The 23,750-nt window shown below is 41.6% G+C and overlaps 1 protein-coding gene across 15 annotated transcripts in view; it reads left to right on the top strand.

The window, feature by feature from the left end:
* The window catches only part of CLOCK (clock circadian regulator), a 163,180-nt gene that overhangs the window by 59,960 nt on the left and 79,470 nt on the right, over window positions 1-23,750 (top strand). For 12 of the 15 annotated variants that reach the window (XM_036334445.1, XM_036334437.1, XM_036334386.1 and 9 more), the window contains one exon: window positions 7,294-7,386. The exons of the other annotated variants lie outside the window; for them this stretch is intronic. The gene's annotated coding sequence lies outside the window, so the exon portion shown is untranslated. The remainder of the gene's footprint in view (window positions 1-7,293; window positions 7,387-23,750) is intronic. 15 annotated transcript variants of the gene reach the window in all.

Raw genomic sequence — 23,750 nt, 5'->3', positions numbered from 1 at the left:
TTCTTCGTTGTTAACTAATTCCTTCAAATTATTAAGTGCCTATAAATCAACAGTTCTTCTTAAATCCATGAGAGAGGGAAAGCCACCAAGAGTGGAGAGTCAGACAGACAAATATAAGGAGCAACAGCTTCCCAGAACAGACTCACTGGTTGAATTCACCTTAAGGAACTGTGCTGGGTAGGAAACCTGAACTGTAATTAACAAATTGCTGGAAGCTTACTATGGACAACTTTAACGGTTAAAGACTCCAGGGGGACCTGCAGATATTGTGAGGGGCCTGCAACTATTGTGAGATTTACTTCCTGGAACTTGACCAAATTCCCACATTAAATATTAGAGAAAAATCCACTCTTGCTTCCTGCAGAGGGAGGAAAGAAGGTACACTTAAAATAGACTAGAAGACTCTATTCTTAACAAGGCCTGTACTCAGAGGGAACTAAACCAGACTCTGAACTGCTTGGGTATTAGAGCCTAAATGACCTGGAGGAAGGGAAATTCCCAGCCCTGTTAGTCTGCATGTGGGAAAAGGGAAATACCCAACTCTAGCCCAGTCTGACTAATCTATCCCTTCTAAGGAGGGAAGGAAAAAACTGAGAAGCTCTTATGAAGTTCATAGTCCAGAGGCACAGGTTCACTAAAAGATTAGACCTAATGATAGGACTGTACAATGCTTCCCCTCCCTCTGCATCTCACCACTATATTACTAAAGACCTATTTATAGAAATTCCTTCTACAAATACATCATATCCAAACCATACCAAAAGGCAAAGAACACAATTTGAAGAGATAGAGCAAGCACCGGAACCAGACATGGCAAGGATGTTGGAATTATCAGACTAGGAATTTAAAACACTATGATTAGTATGCTGAGGGCTTTAATGGGTAAAATAGACAGCATGCAAGACAAATGGCCAATGTAAGCAGAGAGGTGAAAATCCTAAGAAAGAACCAAAAGGAATCCTATATAATAAAGAGCTAATATGCAAATGGTCATCATGTCCTCACACCGTAATGGCTCAGACACTCAACACTGGGGAGAGAGGAATGGGGACCAGCCAGGCACAAATGAGCTTGTGAGAGAGGAATGGGGACCAGTCAGGCTGCGGCCCAGAAGAGGGACAAGCCACCCGCCCTGCGGTCCTGGGTGCCTGCGGCTGCGGCCTGGGCGAAGCCGCCAGCCCACGGTACCCTGTGGCTGTGGCCGGCCTGGACAAAGCTGGCCTGGGTCCTGGGTGCCAATGGCCAGCCAGAGGGAGGGAAGCCCGGGTCCTGGGTGCCTGCTACTGGCCGGAGGAGGGAATCCTGGGCGCAGGGTGAGGCAGAGGTGGTTAGGGGCAATCAGGCCAGCAGGGGAGCAGTTAGGAGTGATCAGGTTGGTAGGGGAGAAGTTAGGGGCGATCAGGCAGGCAGAGGTGGTTAGGGGCGATCAGGAAGGCAGGCAGTGGTCCCAGATTGCGAGAGGCAGTCGGACATCCCCTGAGGGGTCCCGATTGGAGAGGGTGCAGGCTGGGTTGGGGGACACCCCCCCCCCCATGCACGAATTTCGTGCACCGGGCCTCTGGTATTAGAGATAAAAACTTAACAGAAATGAAGAATTACTTTGATGGGCTTACTAGTCAACTGGACACAGCTGAGGAAAGAATCTCTGAGCTAGAGGATATCTCAGTGGAATCCTCAAAAACTGAAAAGCAAAGAGAACAAAGACTGAAAAATACAGAACATCCAAGGATGGGACAGCTACAAAAGGTGTAACATACATGTAATGGGATTACCAGAAGGATAAGTAAGAGAAAGGAGCAGAAGAAATATTTGAAACAATAATGATTGAGGATTTCTCCAAATTTATGCAGACACTAAACCACTGATCCAGAAAGCTCAGAGTTCATCAAGTGGATAAATACCCCTCCTCCATGCCCCAAATGACACTTTGGCATGTCATTTTCAAACTATAGAAAATCAAAGATGAAAAAAATCCTGGAAGAAATCAGAGGAAAAAATATCTATTTTATATCTACTAAATAGCCTACTCCCCCCCGCCCCCAAGGCCCTGGCAGCCATCATTCTACTTTCTGATTCTATGAATTCAACTACTTTAGATACCTCATATACATGAAATTATGTATTATTCGTTCTTCTGTAAGTTATATATTTCACTTAGCAAGTGTTCTCAAGGTTCATCCATGTTGTCACATATGACAAGATCTCCTTTTTAAAGGCTGCATGTATTCCATTGTATGTATATACCATTTAATCCATGGATGGACTTTTAGATGGTTTGTACCTCTTGGCTATTGTGAATATGCTACACTGAACATGGAAGTACAACAATCTATTTAGGTTCTATTCTCAGTTCTTTTGGATAAATACCCAGAAGTGGGATTTCTGGATCATATGGTATTTCTATTTTTAATTTTTTGAGAAACCTTATGTTATTTTTTTGTAGTGGCCACATCATTTTACAGTTCCACCAACAGTGGACAAGGTTCTAATTTCTTCATATCATTGCCAACACTTGTTAATCTTAGATTTTTTTGTTTTTATAGTGGCCATCCTAACATATATGTGATATCTCATTGTAGTTTTGATTTACATTTTTCTGGTGATTAGTGATGTTGAGCATCTTTTTGTATACCTGTGGGCCATTTGTATGTCTTCTTAGGAGAAATGGCTATTTAAGTCCTTTGCCCATTTTTTAAATTGGCTTAATTGATTTTTCTGCTGATTGTAGGAGTTCCTAATATATTTTGGCTATTAATTCCTTATCAGATAAATGATTTGCAGATATTTTCTGCCATTCATTAAATTGCCTTTTCATTTTGTTGATTTCCTTTGCTGTGCAGAAGTTTTTCAGTATGCTATAGTCCCATTTGTCAGTTTTTGCTTGTATTTCCTTTTTAGGTCATATTCAAGAAATTGTTGCCAAATCCAGTGACCTGAAACTTTCTCCAGTGTTTTCTTTTCTAAGAGTTTTATAGTTTTAGGTCTTACATATAAGTCTTTAATCTATTTTGATTTGATTTTGTGTATATGAGTGTAGTGTAAGATAAGGATCCAGTTTTATTTATTTGCATGAATATTCTGTTTTCCCAGCACCGTTTATTGAAGAGACTATCCTTTCTCTTATGTAGTCTAGGCACCCTTGTTGAAGATTATTTGACTACTAGAGGCCCGGTGCATGAATTCGTGCATGGGTGGGCTCTGGCCAGCCCGCCCTGATGGGGGCTGATTGGGTCCGGGCCGGCAGCGGTGGTGGGATGCAGGTGGTTGGCTGGCCGGCCTCACCCCCAGTTGGGATGGAGGGCTGATCTGGAGTGGGGCCAGCCGAGGAGAGGGGCCAGGGGGGCTCTGATTGGGCTGGTTGCTGCCATAGTGCACTTCATAGCAACCGGTCGTTCTGGCATTCCGGTTGCTTGGCTTTTTATATAGAGAGATATATGCATGGATTTATTTCTGGGCTCTCTGTTCTGTTCTATTGGTCTATATATCTGCCTTTATGCCAGTACCATACTGTTTTGATTACTGTGGCTTTGTACTTTTTTCAAGTCAGAAAGTGTGAGGCCTCTAGTTTTTTCTCAAAGACTATTGTGACTATTTGAGAACTGTTTGAGACTTTCTGATTTGGATGGCTTTTATTTTTTGCCTAATTGCTCTAGCTAGGACTTTCAGTACTGTGTTGAATACAAGTGGTGAGAGTAGGCATCCTTGCCTTATTCCTCATTTTAAAGAAAAAGCTTTCAATTTTTCATTTTTGAGCATGATCTTAGCTGTGGACTTTTCATATATGGACTTTGTTATCTTGAGAACTTCTATCTATTCCTAGTTTGTATAGTGGTTTTTTTTTTAAATTTTACTGATTTTTTACAGAGAGGAAGGGAAAGGGATAGAGAATTAGAAACATCAATGAGAGCCCTAACTGGTTTGGCTCAGTGGATAGAGCATCGGCCTGTGGACTCAAGGGTCCCGGGTTCGATTCTGGTCAAGGGCATGTACCTTGGTTGTGGGCACATCCCCAGTAGGGGGCGTGCAGGAGGCAGCTAATCGATGTTTCTCTCTTGTGGAGGTTTCTAACTATCCCTCTCCCTTCCTCTCTGTAAAAAATCAATAACATATATTAAAAAAAAAAAAAAAGAAACATCAATGAGGGAGAAACATCGATCAGCTGCCTCCTGCACACTCCCTACTGGGTATGAGCCCGCAACCAAGGTACATGCCCTTGACTGGAATCGAACCTGGGACCCTTGAATCTGCAGTTCTATCCTTTGAGCCAAACCAGTTAGGGCTTATATAGTGTTTTTATCATGAAAGGTTGTTTAGTTCTGTCACATGCTTTTTCTGCATTGAGATAAAATTGATTAATTTTTAAATTAATTGATTTTTGAAATTTATCTTTATTGTTGACAGTATTACAAATATTTGTATATTGAGCCATCTTTGCATCCCAAGGATAAATCTCACTCAGTCGTGGTGTATGATCCTTGTAATATGTTGTTGAGTTTGGTTTCATATTGTGTTGACGATTTTTGCATCTGTATTCATCAGAGATATTGGCCTGTAGTTTTCTTTACTTGGTGGAGTCTGTCTAGCTTTGGTATCAGGTAATATTGGCTTTATAAAATGAGTTTGGATGTATTCCCTCCTCAATTTTTGGAAGAGTTTGAGAGGGATTGGTGATAATTAAATTATTTTTAAAATGTTTGGTAGAATTCACCAGTGAACCTGTTTGGTTCTGGGCTTTACTTTGTTGGGAGGTTTTATTATTGATTCAATATTCTTATTAGTTAAAAGTGTGTTCGGGATAGGGGAGGCTAGGGGACTGTCTAGGGCGGGGGTGAGGGGGGGAAATGGACACATATGTAATACCCTTTGTATTACTTTAAGCAATAAAAAAAAAAAAAGTGTGTTCGGATTTCCTGTTTCTTCATGATTCAGTCTTGATACTTGTATGTTTTAGGATTTATTTCCTCTTGGTTATTGAATTTGTTGGCATCTAATTGTTCATAATAGTCTCATATGGTATTTTCTATTATAATGTTTTTGTATTATAATTTTTGTATTATAATTATAACAGTTATAATGTTTCCTCTTTTTATTGTTTTTTCTAAAAACTACTTTTTCTCTTGCTTTTCTAGTCTTTATTTTGTTTGTTTCTGCTTTAATATTTTTTATTTTCTTCTGCTGACGTTGGGTTTAATTTTACATTTTTAGTTTTTCAAGGTGTAAAGTTAGGGCTTTATTTGAGGTCTTTTTTTTTTTTTAATGTATTTACCATCATTATAAACTTCCCTCTTAGTATTGCCTTTGCTTCATTCCATAAGTCTTGATATATTATGTTTCTGTCTCAAGATATTTTCCAATTTCCCTTTTGATTTGTTCTTTGACCCATTGGTTGTTCAAAAGGTGTTTTTCAATTTCCACACATATGTGAATTTTCCAGTTTTCCTTATGTTACTGATTCCTAGTTTTGTTCTGTTGTTGTCAGAAAAAGATATTCAATATGATTTCAAGCTTTTTAAATTTGTCATGACTTGTTTTGTGACCTAATATGTGATCTATCCTGGAGAATGTTTTATGTGTATTGGAGAAGAATATATTCTGCTATGTGATGGGATATTCTGTGTATGTCTGTTAAGTTCATGTGGTCTATAGTGTTCAAGCCATCTGTTTCCTTATTGATCTTCTGTCTGGATGTTCTATCCATTATTGAAACTGGGGTATTAAAATCTATTATTGTGTTACTCTCTGTTTCTTTATTCAGTTTGTCAATGTTTGTATCAATGTTTGTATTTAGGTGCTCTGATGTGGGGTTTATATATATTTACTAGAGGCTCGATGCATGAAATTCGTGCAAGAAAAGGCCTTCCTTCCCATAGCTGCCAGCACCAGCTTCCCTCTGGCACCTGGGATCTGGGCTTCTCGCAGCCCAGGCTTCATCTGGAAGTTCGTCTGGAGAGATGTCCTGGAGGACGTCCGGTTTAATTAGCATATTATGCTTTTATTATTATAGATAATTATACATTCCAGACAGATTGACCCTTTATTAGTATATAATGCTTTATTTTTGTTTCTTGTGATAGTTTTTGTATTTTTTAAAACATAATTTACTTAAAAATTTTTTAAAATAATTCTTTATTGTTGAAAGTATTACATATGTCCCCCTTTCCCCCCATGAACCCCCTCCAGCCTGCCCCAGGCCTCAGCACCATATTGTCTGCATCCATGGGTTATGCATATATACAGACAAGATCTTTGGTTGATTACCTCCCACCCACCCTCCCCCCCAGTTTTTGTCTTAAAGTCTATTTTGTTTTATATAAGTTTGGCCACTCCTGCTCTTTAAGTCACCATTTACTTGGACTATCTTTTTCCAGTCTTTAACTTTCAGCCTCTGTGGGTCCTGAAATCTAAAAGCAGAGTCTCTTGTAGATAGTATAGAAATGGATCTTGGTGTTTTTTCTCTCTCTCTCTTTTTTTTTTTTTTTTGTAATCCTCACCTGAGAATATGTTTTTCATTGATTCTAGAGAAAGAGGAAGGGAGAGGGAGAGAAAGAGAGAGAAACATCCGTTGCTTGCCTCATGCCCCTACTAAGGATGGAACCTGTAACCAGGGTATGTGCCCTGACCTGGAATCAAACCCATGACCATTTGGTGCGCAGGTTGATGATCTGTGCACTGTACAACACTGGCCGGGGCAGTTGCACCCATGTCTTTTGATTGGTAACTTCAGTTCCTTTGCATATAAAGTAATTACAGGTAGAGAAGGAATCACTATTGCCATTTTGTTCATTATTTTTGTGTCTTGTAGCTTTTCGTCATTTTTTTCTCTCTCATTGTTTTCCTTTATGTGTCATTGACTGTGTGTGTGTGTTGGCTTGCTTTAATTTCTTTCTCATTTCCTTTTGTGTATTCTCCATAGACGTTTTCTCTGTGCTTACCATGGGTCTTACATAAAACATCTTATAGTTTTAATAATCTCTTTTAAGCTGATAACTTAACTTCAATAATTCTACTCTTTTTCTTTTCTCCACCTCCCATACATTGTCATCAATGTCACAAATTATATAGTGTATCCATAACATATTTTTATACTTATTTTTATACTTTTGTCATTTGACTTTTGCACTAAAATTTAAAGTGATTGTTTTCATTTATTTTTACATTCTTAATTTTTAGAACAAGTTTATAGAGTTTAGCAGTTGTTATGTACATTTTGTGACAAAGTTCTAAATTTTGTGATATTTCAAAATTTTAAAAGTTGAATAAATCTAACAATTACTTTTTTTCTTATTTAAACAGAATTTTGAGACTGATGGTCAGCCATATTGAAGAATACATTGAACCTATAGTTTTCTGAAGAATCAGTTCAAAAGATCCCCTAAAATACAAAAGGTAATGATAGGGTTGTATCTTAGAATGCACTTTGGAATGACATTTTTCCAGAAAAGTATATTTCAAAATCCATAAGCTATCTTGACACAATAATTTGAAGAGAGTTTTACTTAAAATTTTTTCCTGTTTTATTAATTTATCCTACAACATTTATTGTGCCAGCTATGTTCAGATACTATTTGTATACTGTGATGATCAAGGCAGAAACTATTCCTGCTCTCAGGAGGCTTGCATTCTAGAGGGAGGGAGGACAAATAGTAAATAAAAAAGAATTTGTAGTTCTGTGGAGAGAATTCAAATGGATATAGAGACTGGCGACTGCTTTCATTAGTAGTTAGAGAAGCCCTCAATGAAGAAAAATGTTTCAGTTGTGATCTGAATGGCAAGAATGTGCCAACCATGTAAAGATCTGAGAGCGATCCCCTTCCTAGGGCAGTTATTATAGGAGGAGGCAGTGAAACAAAAATGACCATGGAAATAAAAATAAGATTCTGAATAGCTGCAGCAATCCTGAGAAATAAAAACAAAGTAGGAGGGATCTCAATACCAGATATCAAGCTGTATTACAGAGCCACTCAAAACTGCCGGGTTTGAGTGAGAAACTGGCATGAGAACAGACATATAGACCAATGGAATAGAATAGAGAACCCAGAAATCGACCCAAATCATTATGCTGAATTAATATTTGACAAAGGAGGCAAGAGCATATAGTGGAGTCAAGACAGTCTCTTCAGTAAATGGTATTGGGAAAATTGGACAGATACATGCAAAAAAATGAAACTAGACCACCAACTTACACCATACACAAAAATAAACTCAAAATGGATAAAGGACTTAAACGTAATACGGGAAACCATAAAAATACTAGAGGAATCCAAAGGCAGCAAAATCTCAGACATATGCCAAAGCAGTATCTTCACCGATACAGCTCCTAGGGCAGTGATGGCGAACCTATGACACGCGTGTCAGAGGTGACAAGCGAACTAATTTTTTTCGTTGATTTTTCTTTGTTAAATGGCATTTAAATATATAAAATAAATATCAAAAATATAAGTCTTTGTTTTACTATGGTTGCAAATATCAAAAAATTTCTATATGTGACATGGCACCAGAGTTAAGTTAGGGTTTTTCAAAATGCTGACACGCCGAGCTCAAAAGGTTCACCATCACTGTCCTAGGGCAATGGAAACTAAAGAGAAAATAAACAAATGGGACTACATCGAAATAAAAAGTGCATTGCAAAAGAAACCATCAGCAAAACAACAAGAAAGCCCACTGCATGGGAGAACATATTTGCCAATGTGATCTATGATAAGGGTTTACTCTCCAACATTTACAGTGAACTCATACAACTTAACAAAAGGAAGAGAAACAACCCAATCAAAAAATGGGCAACCGACCTAAATAGATACTTTTCGAAAGAAGACATAAGGAAGACCAAGAGACATATGAAAACATGTTCAAAGTCACTAATCATCCGAGAGATGCAAATCAAAATGACAATGAGGTACCATCTCACACCTGTCAGAATGGCTATCATCCACAAATCAACAAATGACAAGTGCTGGCGAGGATGCAGAGAAAAAGGAACTCTAATGTACTGCTGGTAGGAATGCAGACTGGTGCAGCCACTGTGGAGAACAGTATGGAGTTTCCTCATAAACCTAAAAATGAAACTCCTATTTGACCAAGTGATCCCACTTCTAGGAATATATCCCAAGAAACTAGAAACACCAATCAGAAAGGATATATGCACCTCTATGTTCATAGCAGCACAATTTACAATAGCTAAGATTTGGAAACAGCCTAAGTGCGCATCAGCAGATGAATGGATTAAAAAACGGTGGTACATCTACAGGATGGAATACTTCGCTGCTGTAAAAAACAAGGAACTCCTACCATTTGCAACAGTATGGATGGACCTGGAGAACATTATTGCTAAGCAAAATAAGTCAGAGAAAGATAAATATCACATGATCTCACTCATTTGTGGAATATAATGAACAACGTAAATTGATGAGCAAAAACAGATCCAGAGATAGACACATTGATCAGATGCTCAAACCTCAAAGGGAAAGTAGTAGAGGGTGGGAGGTAAGGGGGAGAGATCAATCAAAGGACTTGCATGCATGCATATAAGCATAACCAGTGGGCACAGACACCAGGGGCATGATGGCATGAGCTGGGGGGGAGGAATGGGGGTATAAGGCCACATATGTAATACCTTAATCAATAAAGAAAGGGGGAAAATGACTACGGAATGCCTGAGGAACAGAAGGAGCAAATGTGGCTGTAGTATAGCAAGTGGGGAAAAGAACATACGGAGTTTAGCTTGGAGAAGAAAATGGGATAGGGGTAGGTTTGCAGAAGAAAGTTGTGTTCTGTTTTGGTATGTGATATTTTAGACAACTGTACAATCTGTAGTAATCTAAAAAGGGTAGTTGAATATATGACTCCTAAGTTGAGAATCTGATCTAGCAATGTGGGTTTGGGGATTATCTACTTAAAATCATATGTCTGGATAAAATTATCTAGGAAGTGTACATAGATTGAGAAGGATTTAGCCCTGGGATGTGTCAGTGTTATTTAGAGGAGAAGGAGCAGCCAGGGAGATAGGTGGACAAGCAGGAAAGTGTTCTGTCGTAGAAGCCAAGAAAAGTATTTAATAAATGCAGAAGTGGTCAGCTGCATCCCATGCTACTAAGATGTCAAATAGAGAGTACAGTTAAGCAGCCATTAGGTAACATGCATATCACTGATAACTCTAATATGAGTGAACAGTTTCAGAGTGTGAGAGGAGGATAAAAGCCTGATTAAAATTGATGATGAGAGAAAGAAAATCTTCCAGTTAAGATGGCAAACAATACAGTTAAATTCAATTTTCTCCCAAAAGTCATTAAAGCTGAAATAAAAGGATTTTTACAGAAGATATAACTTCACAAGAACAAAGAGGATGGGAGAGGAAGCAATTGCAACACAATTTTAGAACCTAAAAAGTGAAAGAAAATGTGGTAACTTCCTTGTAGATCCTAGAATCCCAAGCCAGCTGTGAGAATGCTGAACATTATGGTACTACTATAGAACCTCTGAAATGTTCAGGAATTGAAAGCACTCTACTTCTGCAAATAGGAGTGAGGGTGGGACCAAAAACAGGATGATTTTCCTTTTTCTGACTGGAAAGCCAGGTAACTACCCCTTCCTGATCAGAGCAGAAGACTGGAGATTTATTCTCTAGCAAGAATAAAATAGAGAAGTATAAAACATAGGTGAGAATAGGGGTACCATATTAAAAATAGGGGGATTAAGAACCTAGGCTACCAGATTTTTATAATTTTCAGTCAATAGTTTAGAAGATTTTTCTCTGGAATTATAAGCAGCCTAAGACAAAAGATCTGAAGGAACTGACTTAAGAATTCCCCCGAAGAGCCCTAGCCGGTTTGGCTCAGTGGATATAGTGTTGGTCCTCGGACCAAAGGATCCCAGATTTGATTCCAATCAAGGGCAGGTACTTCAGTTGCAGGCTTCTCTTCAGCCCAGGCCCTGGTCAGGGCATGTGCAGGAGGCAACCAATCAATGTGTTTCTCTCATATCGATGTTTCTCTCTGTCTTTTCCTCTCTCTTCCACTCTCCCTAAAAATCAATGGAAAAATATCCTTGGGTTAGGATTAATTAAAAAATCCTATATAATAATAGACAAACATGGTAATTAACCGTAGCTCTGACATGCTTCCCATTGGCTAATCAGGGTGATATGCAAATTAACTGCCAACCAAGATGGCGGCCGGCAGACAGGCAGCTGAAGCGAACAGGAGGCTTGCTTGCTCCAGTGACGGAGGAAGCCAAGGTTCCCCGCCTGCCGCTGCCGGCCTCTGAGCTTGCACTCTAAGAAACAATGTTGCAAATATAGAAGCTAAACAAACCCAGATCCCTGCTTTCAGCAGCCGTGGTTTCAGAGCTGCAGCCGGGCCTCAGAGCTAAAGCAGGCTCTCAGCTCCATTGACAGCCATATAAGGTAAATAAATCCCAGAATAAAAAAGAAAAAAGAAAAAAAGGAGATGTTGGGAGCTTCAGTCACCCGCCAGCCTGAAAACAGCCCTCAGCCCCTCACCCAGACTGGCCAGGCACCCCAGTGGGGACGCCCACCCTGAAGCAACAAGATGGCGGCTAATTTGCATAGTGAAGGCGGGCAGCAGCGGGCAAGGCTGTCCACGGTCTGGGACCGGATCTGTGACCCTGCCGGGCGGGGGGCAGTGCTTGAGGCTGTCCGCGGTCCAGGACCCGGATCTGTGACCTGGCGGGCGGGGGGCAGCACTTGAGGCTGTCCGCTGTCCTGGGACCCGGATCCATGACCTGGCGGGCGGGGGGCAGCACTTGAGGCTGTCCACGGGACTAAGACACAGATCTGTGACCCTGCCAGGCGGGGGGCAGTGCTTGAGGCTGTCCGCGGTCCCGGGATCCGGATCCATGACCCTTTCCGGCGGGGCGGCAGCTCACACAGGGGCGAATCAGCCAGGGTTGGGCAGGGCAGGACGCCTGGCTTCCACCCAGCCCCAGTCACTCTGGGCAGGTGAGCAGCGCAGAGAGCCTCTGGACAGGGGAGGCAGGCCGGCGGAGGGCAGCCTGTACTCCCCACATGGCTGTGGTGACAGCTGTGAGTACGCCAAGTGGAGCCTGCAGGCTGAGCTGAAGTAGCGCCTGCAGGCCATCAGCTCCCAGGAGTGGCTGCGCAAGATCCTCCTTCTGGCCCAGAAGGTACAGGATCGCAGGGACAGCCACCGTGGCGGGCCAGACTGACGTCCTCCTGGCTGCACCACGGGGGTTTGTGGATCTGCAAAGCCAGAGGCCTCCGGTGTGCACATCCCCCCCTGGCGTGCGAACATCCCCCAGCACACTGTCACCCTCCCGCGCCTGCAACAGTTGCAAACCAAGGCATGCACAAGTTCCCCCCGCCTCTCCATCGCACTTCCATCAACCCGGCATGCCTAACACCCCCACAGGATGAGCACACATCCCCTCTGAGGCGCTCACATCCTTTGTAGAGTGTCTGGGTGTTCTGGGTGCTGAGGGTGGGCGCCTGTGAGATGACAGTGAGAGGGCAGAGTGGTGATGCCCTGTTCCCACGAGGCCAGTGCAGCTACGAGATCACCTCTAGGGGGTTAATGCAGGTGCTGAGGCCGGAGCAGATGCAGACGGACACACCTGGTGGGCGTGGGCGGCCCTCGCTGAGGTGCCTTCGGTCAGCGTTCAAGATCAAGAACTCAGAGGCGGAGAGGAATTCCGTCCTCTCAGTGCAACAGTGGGATAGTCGGGGCGACTGTAGAGGAGGAATGTGCCCTTTGGGTGCCAGCACCCATGAGCGAAGGCTGCCCTGACTGAGCCTCGCTTGCTTGGGGCCTAGCGCACTCCTGCCAGGCAGCAGGTGACAGGACGTGCTTTTCCAAATTAATGAGAGAAAACGTTGATTCTCCTGCTGCCCATGAAGGTGGAAAGTGAAGTGGGGAGACATGTGGGGAGTGAGCGAGGTTCCCTGCCTGGGGGTTCCAAATCTGCTGTTGGTTTCTTTCACCACTGACTAGAGATACACAGGGTGTCCCCCCAAAATGTATACACACTTTGAATACCTACTAATTCCAATGGTTTTAAGCATAAGAAAGAAACAACAATGGAGCTGTTATCTGTTAAAAGTGTGGGCACAAGCAGGTAGTTGGACATTCCCTGAAGGGTCTCAAATCGGAGAGGGTGAAGGCCAGACTGAGGGGCCCCTTACCCCCCACCCCCACCCCAGTGCACGAATTTCGTGCACCGGGCTACTAGTAGATAATAAAAGTAAATAAATAAAACAGAATTAAAAAAATAAAAGGATTCCCCCAAAGAAATATTCCAGCCCTGGTTGGGTGCCTTGGTTGGTTGGAGCATCATCTTGTATACCAAAAGGTTGTAGGTTTGTTTCCTGGTCAGGGTACATACCTAGGTTGCAGGTTATGTATATGGGTTGTTTTCCAGAGATGGAATGTCAGGCACTGATATTTCCTGTTAAATATGTTCTATTCGGAATTAAAAACATAACTGCTTTTATATTTGGCAAAATTTGAATTGTTTATAAAGTTTCTTTTCTCTTGAGAGAGAGAGAGAGAGAGAGAGAGAGAGAAAGAGAAATATCAATGATGAGAGAGAATCATTGATTGATTGCTCCTTGCACATCCCCTACAGGGTAATCAAGCCACATCCAGGCATATGGCCTGACCGGGAATTGAACCCTGACCTCCTGGTTCATATGTTGATGCTCAACCACTGACCCACACCGGCTGGGCCTATAAAGTTCATTAATTACTAGTATCTCCCTATTTGATAAATATTTTTTAAAAGTTTGTTTTAAAAATGTTTATAAAAGACATATACTGCCCTTGGGTTTCATTGTTATAAAATAGTAATGTGGTGCTTACTCAGCTGGGAATCATATCACTGAATGACTTTGAGCTCAAGTTGCTTATGTTAAGGAACCTTTGATTCCTAGCTATAACTTGTGCCGAGCCAGCTCAGCCAAGGGTTCACAAGCCTGAGTGAGGGCGGTGAAGGATGGAGAAATGACAGACAGAGAAAATAAGCTGGGTCTAGGTAGATCTTCCTGTGCCTGGCTGAGGCCACAGAGAGAGATCCAGAGGCAACCTGAGCCTTTATTTTATAGCCAGAGTTAAACAAGGTAGTGGTCACCATAGTTAAAATGTTCTTGTGAGTTTCACTTGTTTTGGCAGCACTTGCTGCACCTCCCACAGGCCATTAGCTACCTAGGAAGGATCTAGGGAGCATCATAAGGTCAAGCCTAATTATGCTAGGAGGACTGTACCCTCTAAGCTGGAACTTGTTTGTAGCTTTGCCAACAGGGCAGTCCAAGGCTTAACCCTATAGCTGTGCCCTACATCTCGTCCTTTTTTTATTTTTAAGCTACTATAATGAAAGTAAAACTTAAGCATCAAGAACAAAACTCTGGCTATTAAAACAGTAACAAAACAATGTTAATGCAAAACCCAAACTTCAGACATGTTAATATTTTAAAACTTAAACATAAAGCTCTGGCTATTAACAAAACATTGCCAATGTGTTGGCATTTTTAAAACTAGTAAGAATAACAAAACAATGCCAGTGCAAAACAATAAGTGAGTTTCTGCTAAATGAAAGTTTCTTTTGCGTATTTACTCAGAGTCCTTGGACTTGGCTGCGCAAGACTTTGCAGAAGACTGGCAGCTAACCAATGCTAGCAAGCCAGAAACATGATTGAGGGAGTAGCTTCCACGTCTTGTTTTTCTATCATCTGCTGGGCCTCAGTTGTTAACTTCTTCAGCTGACCCCATGTTGGCACCTTGGTCCCTTGCATAGCCTTTCTTTTCTTCTCTTTTTCCACTTTGCTGTCATCAGGGCAACTCTCAGTCTTTTGAATGATGGGACAAGGAGCTTCTCTGGGTCCAGTATGGTGATGCACATAATGCTCTGGTACCCAGATTGGCTGTGCTGCTCCTTCTGGAAAGATACAAAACACAACCTCTTCCCGACATCATTACTAGATCTGGTAAAACTTGTTTGTGCATCCTGCCACCGGGCTAAGTTGGCAGAGGCTATTGTACAGGAGGCCTGATGCCTTTTGGCTGCTGTACGACCTTCTGCATTGTAAAATATAGAACATTCTTCTACCCCTTGTTTTGTTTTTATAAAAAAGGTTTATATTGATGGAATTCTGACCATTCGTAAAGAATGTTTATAGTTGATGGAATTCTGACCATAAAAGGGTATACATTTTAGAGCTTGCTACTGCATTCTTCCTCATCCCTGGTAATGCTGTCAGGTGCTCCAAAATGTTAAATCAGAAGATATCACATGAAGCCTCAGTAAGACAGCTTATTTTAGCTCAGCTAAATGGGGTAAGAACTCATAGAAGAATAGGCTACTAAACATGGTATGATGAAACCTGAAGAAATAGCTCTGGCTTCCTAGATACATATAAACATACATGCTCCTACAACTTCCTACTTTAACTTAAAAAGTTGCAAATTATGCAGTTTTCCTTTTTTATTGTGAACTAGAGGCCCGGTGCACAAAAATTTGTGCACTCAGGGGGTAAAGGGGGGTTCCTCAGCCCAGCCTGTGCCCTCTCGCAGTCTGGGACCCCTCGGGAGATAACAACCTGCTGGCTTAGGCCTGCTCCCGGGTGGCAGAGGGCAGGCCCAATCCCTAGGTGCAGCCCCTGGTCGGGCTCAGAGCAGGGCCGATTGAGGAGTTGGGGCGCCGCCCCCTGTCATGCACAGAGCGGGGCGGATTGGGAGGTTGCGATGCCACCCTCAGTCATGCTCAGGGTAGGGCTGATTGGGGGATTAGGGCCCCGCCCTCTGTCACACTAAAGGCAGGGTCAATAGGGAGTTTGTGGCACCACCCCCAGTCATGCACAGAGCAGGGCCGATCAGGGGGTTGGGGCGCTGCCCCCTGTCACGCACAGAGCAGGGCCCATCAGGGGGGTTGGGGTTCCATACCCTGTCACGCACAGAGCAGGGTTGATCGGGGGTTGGGGAGCTCCCCCCTGTCACGCACAGAGCAGGGCCCATCAGGGCGGTTGGGGTTCCGTACCCTGTCACGCACAGAGCAGGGTCGATCAGGGGGTTGGGGAGCTCCCCCCTATCAGGCACAGAGCAGGGCCGATCAGGGGGTTGGGGCGCCTTCCCCTGTCAAGAACAGAGCAGGGTGGATAGGGAGGTTGTGGCCACGCCCCCTGTCACACACAGAGCCACAGGGCGATCAGGGGGTTTGGGCGCTGCCCCCTGTCATGCTGATCCCGGTGCCGGGAGACCTCGCGGCTCTGCTGATCCCGGTGCTGGGAGGCATATTACCCTTTTACTATATAGAATAGAGGCCTGGTGCATGGGTGGGGGCTGGCTGGTTTGCCCTGAAGGGTGTCCCGGATCAGGGTGGGGGTCCCCACTGGGGTGCCTGGCTAGCCTGGATGAGGGGATGATGGCTGTTTGCAGCTGGTCACACACCCTTCAGGGTGGGGGTCCCCACTGGGGTGCCTGGCCAGTCTGGGTGAGGGGCTGAGGGCTGTTTTCAGGCTGGGACTGAAGCTCCCAACTGCTCCTTTTTTTTTTTTTTTTTTTTTTTTTTTTTTTTTTTTTATTCTGAGCCAGCTTTAGCTCTGAGGCTCCAGCTCTTAGGCCTCCGCTCCTGAAAGTAGGTATCTGGTTTGTTTCCGTTCTACAATCGAAACTCTGTATCAACTCCAGGTCTGAGATCCCGGCTAGCTGAAAGCTGGTTTTTGTAACTATGTTTCAAACTGCCAGCTCAGAGGCCTGCAGCGGCAGGCGGGGAACGTTGGAGTCCTCCGTCACTGAAGCAAGCAAGCCTCATGTTAATTTCAAGCTGCCTGGCTGCAGGCCGCCATCTTGGCTGACAGTTAATTTGCATATCGCCCTGGTTAGCCAATGGGAAGGGTAGCGGTCGTACGCCAATTACCATGTTTCTCTTTTATTAGATAGGATTGGTTCTACTTTTGAGCCTTAGCACTTCAAAATAAAATCTTAACTTTGAGTCAAACTGTTAGTTTTTCTTTTTGTGTCAAGAACTTTGATGTGTTAAAACTAAGTAAAATCCATTTACTCAATCCAAAACAGGCATTGAAAAGAAAAACCCCAAATGCTTTCTTATATCCATTTTAAGAGTAGGATTGGCGCTTTCTGCTATTGCCTGAGTCCTGATCTATCACCCCAGGGAGAATCGCCAATCCTGTACTTCCCCGGGGTGGCATGATAAAGGTTTACTGAGCCGGCTGGAAAGGCTGCAGTGGGGTTAAGGATAAGGCCCCTACTAAGGCCTCTGGTAACCTTCCACTATCTGTCTTGATTCCCCTGCCACATTTATCCACTCCCTTTCTGGAGTGGGCTCTATGCAGTCCCGAATCAGGGACCACAGACTGAAAGCAGAGGCAGGCATTTCCTCTGGACCTTCAGCTATATAATGATCTCTAAGTTGTTTTCCTACCTTCTCCCATGCCTCTATATTACCTTTCCTTCCTCAGAAAACCATGTGCAGGTTTTACTTACAAAATCCAACAAAACGAAAAGCTGTTCATACCTCACAGAACAGCCCGTGCTTAGAGCATAGCATTAAGCATTGGATACCTATAAATTCTTTTCCTACATTTCCCATGTTTTACACTTAGTTATATCACTGAACTTCCCTCCTTACCTTCCTCCTTGTTTTCTGCACGTGCTTCACTGGAGTGTCCTTTCACCTGACAACTGTAGTTCCCCCGAACTCAGGCTCCATGTTGGGTGCCACATGTGCTGAGCCAGCTAGCCAAGGGTTCACAAGCCTGAGTGAGGGCGGTGAAGGATGGAGAAATGACAGTCAGAGAGAGTAAGCTGGGTCTAGGTCAGTGGTCGGCAAACTGCAGCTTGTGAGCCATATGCGGCTCTTTTGCCCCTTGAGTGTGGCTCTTCCACAAAATACTGACTTCTGCGCACGGGCAATGAAGTTTCAATTGCACTGTACGTGGGCATCCGCATGTGGTATTTTGTGGAAGAGCCACACTCAAGGGGCCAAAGAGCCGCATGTGGCTCACGAGCCACGGTTTGCCGACCTCGGGTCTAGATGAATCTTCCTGTGCCTGGCTGAGGCCACACAGAGAGATCCAGAGGCAACCTGAACCTTTATTTTATAGCCAGAGGTAAACAAGGTAGTGGTCACCATAGTTACAATGTTCTTGTGAGTTTCACTTGTTTTGGCAGCACTTGCAGCACCTCCCACAGCCCATTAGCTACCCAGATAAGATCTAGGGAGCTCATAAGGTCAAGCCTAATTATGCTAAGAGGGCTGTGCCCTCTAAGCTGGGACTTGTTTGTGGCTTTGCCAACAGGACAGTCCAAGGCTTAACCCTATAGCCGCTTCCTACAGTAACTTAATCTCTTATAATTTAATTTGTGAACTTTGGATTCCAATGACATTAACTGATCCTTTCAAAGACATATTGCACACGATACTGGCCTATTAATGTTAATATTTAAGAAAAAAGACTTTTAATAAAACTTAATCTATATTAGTCTATATACTTGAAATTCCTTGCTGTATGTAGGGACATTGCATGTCTTCTAAAACTGAATTTTCATGGGCATGTGTGACTCTGGTTAGGTTTTTTGTTTTGTTTTTTTTTTTTTATTGAAAGTATGAGTCCTAGGGTAGTTGTCACACAAGAACTTTGACTGTTCCCCATTTCTGTTCTGTTCCCCTATTACTACTTTGTTTCCTTAAAATTCGTTTGACACCATTTAAAGAAGTCAAGAGGAATCTTCTAACAATTTCTCCAAAGTGCTTAGGCCTATTTCATTCCCCCCCCCCCCCCCGCCCCGACTTTTCCCTTAAATACAGCCTGTCTGTCAGTTGGATGGAAAAGATCTTCGACTACAGTGTTAGATATACAGTCTTTATGCTGTTCAATTAGCTTACAGCAAATAATGTTTGGAAGAATATTGTTAACAATAGTAAACTAATGTAGCATTGGTTTGTATCTTCTAAACCATTTTGTATTCATTCTTCTTATAGTCAGCATGGCCCTTCCTAATCTAAGCCCTAATTCTTGGAGTCCTTTTTTTTATTTTCTAGTTTGTCCTATCTTACCTTTTGATAATTAAACGAACATATATCAGTGCCACATAAGGCTCAGATCTGGCCTTTTAACTTTAAACTGAAACTATTCTTTTTTAATTAACCCAAATTGGCTCTTACTTTAGTACTGTTCTCTTTTTTCTAGTGATAGAACCATTCTCTGTTATTACCATGATGATAAATATGTCTTTTGGACCAGAGGGTTGTACTTAAGTGAACTTTAAAGTCTCTAACTCTAACATTCTGTAATTCCTGTGTTCCATCTGTTGATGTCCATGTAGACATTTAAAATCAGTATATTTTTTTCTGGTGCTAGTACTTTTTAGTTTTACCTTGGGGGATCACTCCTTTTTTTTTTTTTTTTTTTTTTTTTAAGAAGTTTTAACCCTTCACGGTCTGATTTCTGTAGCCATAACCACACAGGTAGTGCAGCATCATTTATCAAGGGTTACTCTCTTCCTCTCATGAGTGTACATTTGAAAATGACAGCCCTAACCAGTTTGGCTCAGTGGATAGAGTGTCGGCCTACGGACTGAGGGGTCCCAGGTTCGATTCTGGTCAGGGGTGTGTGCCTTGGTTGTGGGCACACCCCCAGTGGGGGGTGTGCAGGAGGCAGCTGGTCAATGTTTCTCTCTCATCGATGTTTCTGGCTCTCTGTCCCTCTCCCTTCCTCTCTGTGAAAAGAATGAATAAAATATATATTTTTTTTAAAGAAAGAAAATGACAAAATATTTTAGAATCTATATTCTTAGAATACCTTTAATCTTCTCTGGTTTAGTTAGAGTTACATCTTAAATTGACACTATTTTCTAAATTTTATTTTATTTTATGATTATAACAATTTATTATATGCTCACTCTATAACAATGTGTTTGAGTATCTAAAGGAAATTACCAAAATTAATCTAAGAAGTAAAGTCCTGAAGAACTAATTATAGTGGAAGAGAAGGGAAAGATTAAGATCTAGCATTAAAAAGGGAAATGAGACAGATGGTTCCACAGCTCAGTTTTCTAATCTTCAAAGAATAGATTATATCAATGCTAATTAATTTATTCTAGGCCCTGGAAAAAAAGAAAAGTTTTTCAATTTATTTTATAAAGCAAGCATAATTTTAGTATTTAACTCTGATAAAGGTAGTATAAAAAAGGAAACTATTGACCTATCTTACAGCTATAGATGCAAAAATCCTAAATAAAATAGTAACAGATGTAGTCTAGAAATATAAAACTGTAGCTAAGGAGAGTTTGTTCTAGAATTATTAAACACAGCATCAAGAAATCTCACATAATACTTTTTTTGAAAAATTAAAGGTGAAAAATCATATCATCCTATTAATAGTTCCTGAAAAGCCATTTCATAAAATTCACCTATTAATATTTAAGGAAAATAAGAACAAAATAATAGTTGTTGGATATCATAAAGTCTCTTTATCAAAAACCAATAGCTAGTATCATTCTAATTAGCAGAATATGGAAAACATTCTTATTCAAATCAAAAACCAGGCAAGAATGCCCACTATTTTCATTTTAATTTGGTATTTTCTTCCCCCTCCCCCCCCAATCTTTAATTTCTTTATTGATTAAGGTATTACACATGGCACCTCATGCTCCCCATAAACCCCCCGCCCCATGCCCTCACCCCCCTGTTGTCTGTGTCCATTGGTTGGGCTTATATGCATGCATAGAGGTCCTTTGGTTGATCTCTCCCTCTTACCCCCACCCTCCTCTACTTTCCCTCTGAGGTTTGTCAGTCTTATCGCTGCTTCTCTGTCTCTGGATCTATCCCTGTTCATCAGCCTATGTTGTTCACTATATTCCATAAATGAGTGAGATCATGTGGTATTTACTTTCTCTGACTGGCTTATTTCACTTAGCATAATGCTCTCCAGTTCCATCCATTCTGTTGCAAATGGTAAGAACTTCTTTTTTACCGCAGCATAGTATTCCATTGTGTAGATGTACCACAGCTTTTTAATCCACTCATCTGCTGATGGGCACTTAGGCTGTTTCCAAATCTTAGCTATGGTGACTTGTGCTGCTATGAACATAGGGATGCATATATCCTTTCTGATTGGTGTTTCTAGCTTCTTGGGATATATTCCTAGAAGTGGGATCACTGGGTCAAATGGGAGTTCCAGTTTTTTTGAGGAAACTACATACTGTTCTCCACAGCGGCTGCACCAGTCTGCATTTCCACCAGAAGTGCAGGAGGGTCCCTTTTTCTCCACATCCTCTCCAGCACTTGTCGTTTGTTGATTTGTTGATGATAGGCATTCTGACAGGTGTGAGGTAATACCACATTGTCATTTTGATTTGCATCTCTCGTATAATTAGTGACTTTGAGCATGTTTTCATATGTCTCTTGGCCTTCTGTATGTCCTTTTTCGAAAAGTGTCTATTTAGGTCCATCGCCCATTTTTTGATTGGATTGTTTATCTTCCTTTTGTTAAGTTGTATGAGTTCCCTGTAAATGCTGGAGGTTAAACCCTTATCGGTGATAACATTGGCAAATATGTTCTCCCATGCAGTGGGCTTTCTTGTTGTTTTGTTGATGGTTTCCTTTGCTGTGTACAAGCTTTTTATTTTGATGTAGTTCCATTTGTTTATTTTCTCTTTAGTTTCCATTGCCCTAGGACAGTGATGGTGAACCTTTTGAGCGCGGTGTGTCAGCATTTTGAAAAACCCTAACTTAACTCTGGTGTCGTGTCACATATAGAAATTTTTTGATATTTGCAACCATAGTAAAACAAAGACTTATATTTTTGATATTTATTTTATATATTTAAATGCCATTTAACAAGGAAAAATCAACCAAAAAATGAGTTCACGTGTCACCTCTGACACGCGTGTCATAGGTTCACCATTACTGCCCTAGGAGCAGTATCAGTGAAAAAATTCCTTCGGCATATGTCTGCAAGTTCGCTGCTTGTGGATTCCTCTAGTATTTTTATAGTTTCCCGTCTTATGTTTAAGTCCTTTATCCATTTTGAGTTTATTTTTGTGTATGGTGTAAGTTGGTGGTCTAGTTTCATTTTTTTGCATGTATCTGTCCAATTTTCCCAACACCATTTATTGAAGAGACTGTCCTGACTCCATTGTATGCTCTTGCCTCCTTTGTCGAATATTAATTGGGCATTTTGGTTTGGGTTGATATCTGAGTTCTCTATTCTATTCCATTGATCTATATGTCTGTTCTTGTGCCAGTACAAGCTGTTTTAAGAACAGTGGCTTTGTAATACAGCTTGAGATCCCACCTAGTTTGTTCTTCTTTCTCAGGATTGCTGCAGGTATACAAGGTCTTTTTTTATTCCAGATGAATTTTTGCAATGTTCGTTCTAGATATATAAAATATGCCGTTGGTATTTTAATGGGGATTGCATTGAATCTATAGATTGCTTTGGGTAGTATGGACATTTTGACGATGTTGATTCTACCAATCCATGAACATGGTATATCCTTCCATCTGTTTATGTCTTCCTCTATTTCTTTTTTCAGTGTCCTATAGTTTTTTGCATATAGGTCTTTTACCTCCTTAGTTAAGTTTATTCCTAGGTATCGTAATTTTTTTAGTGCAATGGTAAATCGGATTGCTTTTTTAGTTTCTCTTTCTGTAAGTTCCCTATTGGGGTAAAGAAATGCCTTAGATTTCTTGGCACTAATTTTGTATCCTGCTACATTGCCGAATTCATTTATTAAATCTAATAATGTTTTTATGGAGTCTTTAGGGTTTTCTAAGTACAGTATCATGTCATCTGCCAATAATGACAGTTTTACTTCTTCTTTTCCAATTTGGATGCCTTTTATTTCTTCTTCTTGTCTGATCACAATGGCTAGTACTTCCAGTACTATGTCGAACAGGAGTGGTGAGAGTGGGCATCCCTGTCTTGTGCCTGTTCTTAGGGGAAATAGTTTTAGTTTTTGACCATTGAGCATGATGTTGGCTGTGGGTTTGTCATATTTGGCTTTTATTATGTTGAGGTATGATCCTTCTATTCCTACCTTGCTGAGAGTTTTTATCAAGAAAGGGTGTTGGATCTTGTCAAATGCTTTTTCTGCGTCAATTGATATGACTATGTGATTTTTGTCTCTCAATTTGTTTATGTGATGTATCACATTTATTGATTTGCAGATATTGTACCATCCTTGGGAATAAATCCTACTTGGTCATGGTGTACGATCTTTCTGATGTATTGCTGGATCTGATTTGCTAGAATTTTGTTGAGTATTTTGGCATCTATGTTCATGAGGGATATTGGCCTATAATTCTCTTTCATTGTGTTGTCTTTAACTGGTTTTGGTATTAGGGTGATGCTGGCTTCATAGAATGAGCTTGGATGTGTTCCTTCCTCTTGAATTTTTTGGAATAGCCTGAGGATAAGTTTTAGTTTTTCCTTGAATGTTTGGTAAAACTCCCCCGTGAAGCCGTCTGGCCCCGGGCTTTTGTTTGCTGGGAGCTTTTTGATGACTGCTTCAATTTCTTCCATAGTTATTGGCCTATTGAGATTTTTAGAATCTTCCTGATTGAGTTTTGGAAGCTTGTATTTTTCTAGGAATATATCCATTTTCTCCAGATTGTCTAGTTTGTTGGAGTAGAGTTGTTCATAGTATTTTTTAACAATCCTTTGAATTTCTATGGGGTCTGTTGTTATTTTGCCTCTTTCATTTCTGATTTTGTTTATTTGGGTCCTCTCTCTTTGCTTATTGGTGAGCCTGGCTAGAGGTTCA

The sequence above is a fragment of the Myotis myotis genome, unplaced genomic scaffold, assembly GCF_014108235.1.
Source record: "Myotis myotis isolate mMyoMyo1 unplaced genomic scaffold, mMyoMyo1.p scaffold_m19_p_1, whole genome shotgun sequence".
Taxonomy (NCBI): Eukaryota; Metazoa; Chordata; class Mammalia; order Chiroptera; family Vespertilionidae; genus Myotis; species Myotis myotis.
The sequence above is the reverse complement of the archived record's forward strand: the minus strand, read 5'-3'. Positions and strand labels throughout refer to the sequence as shown.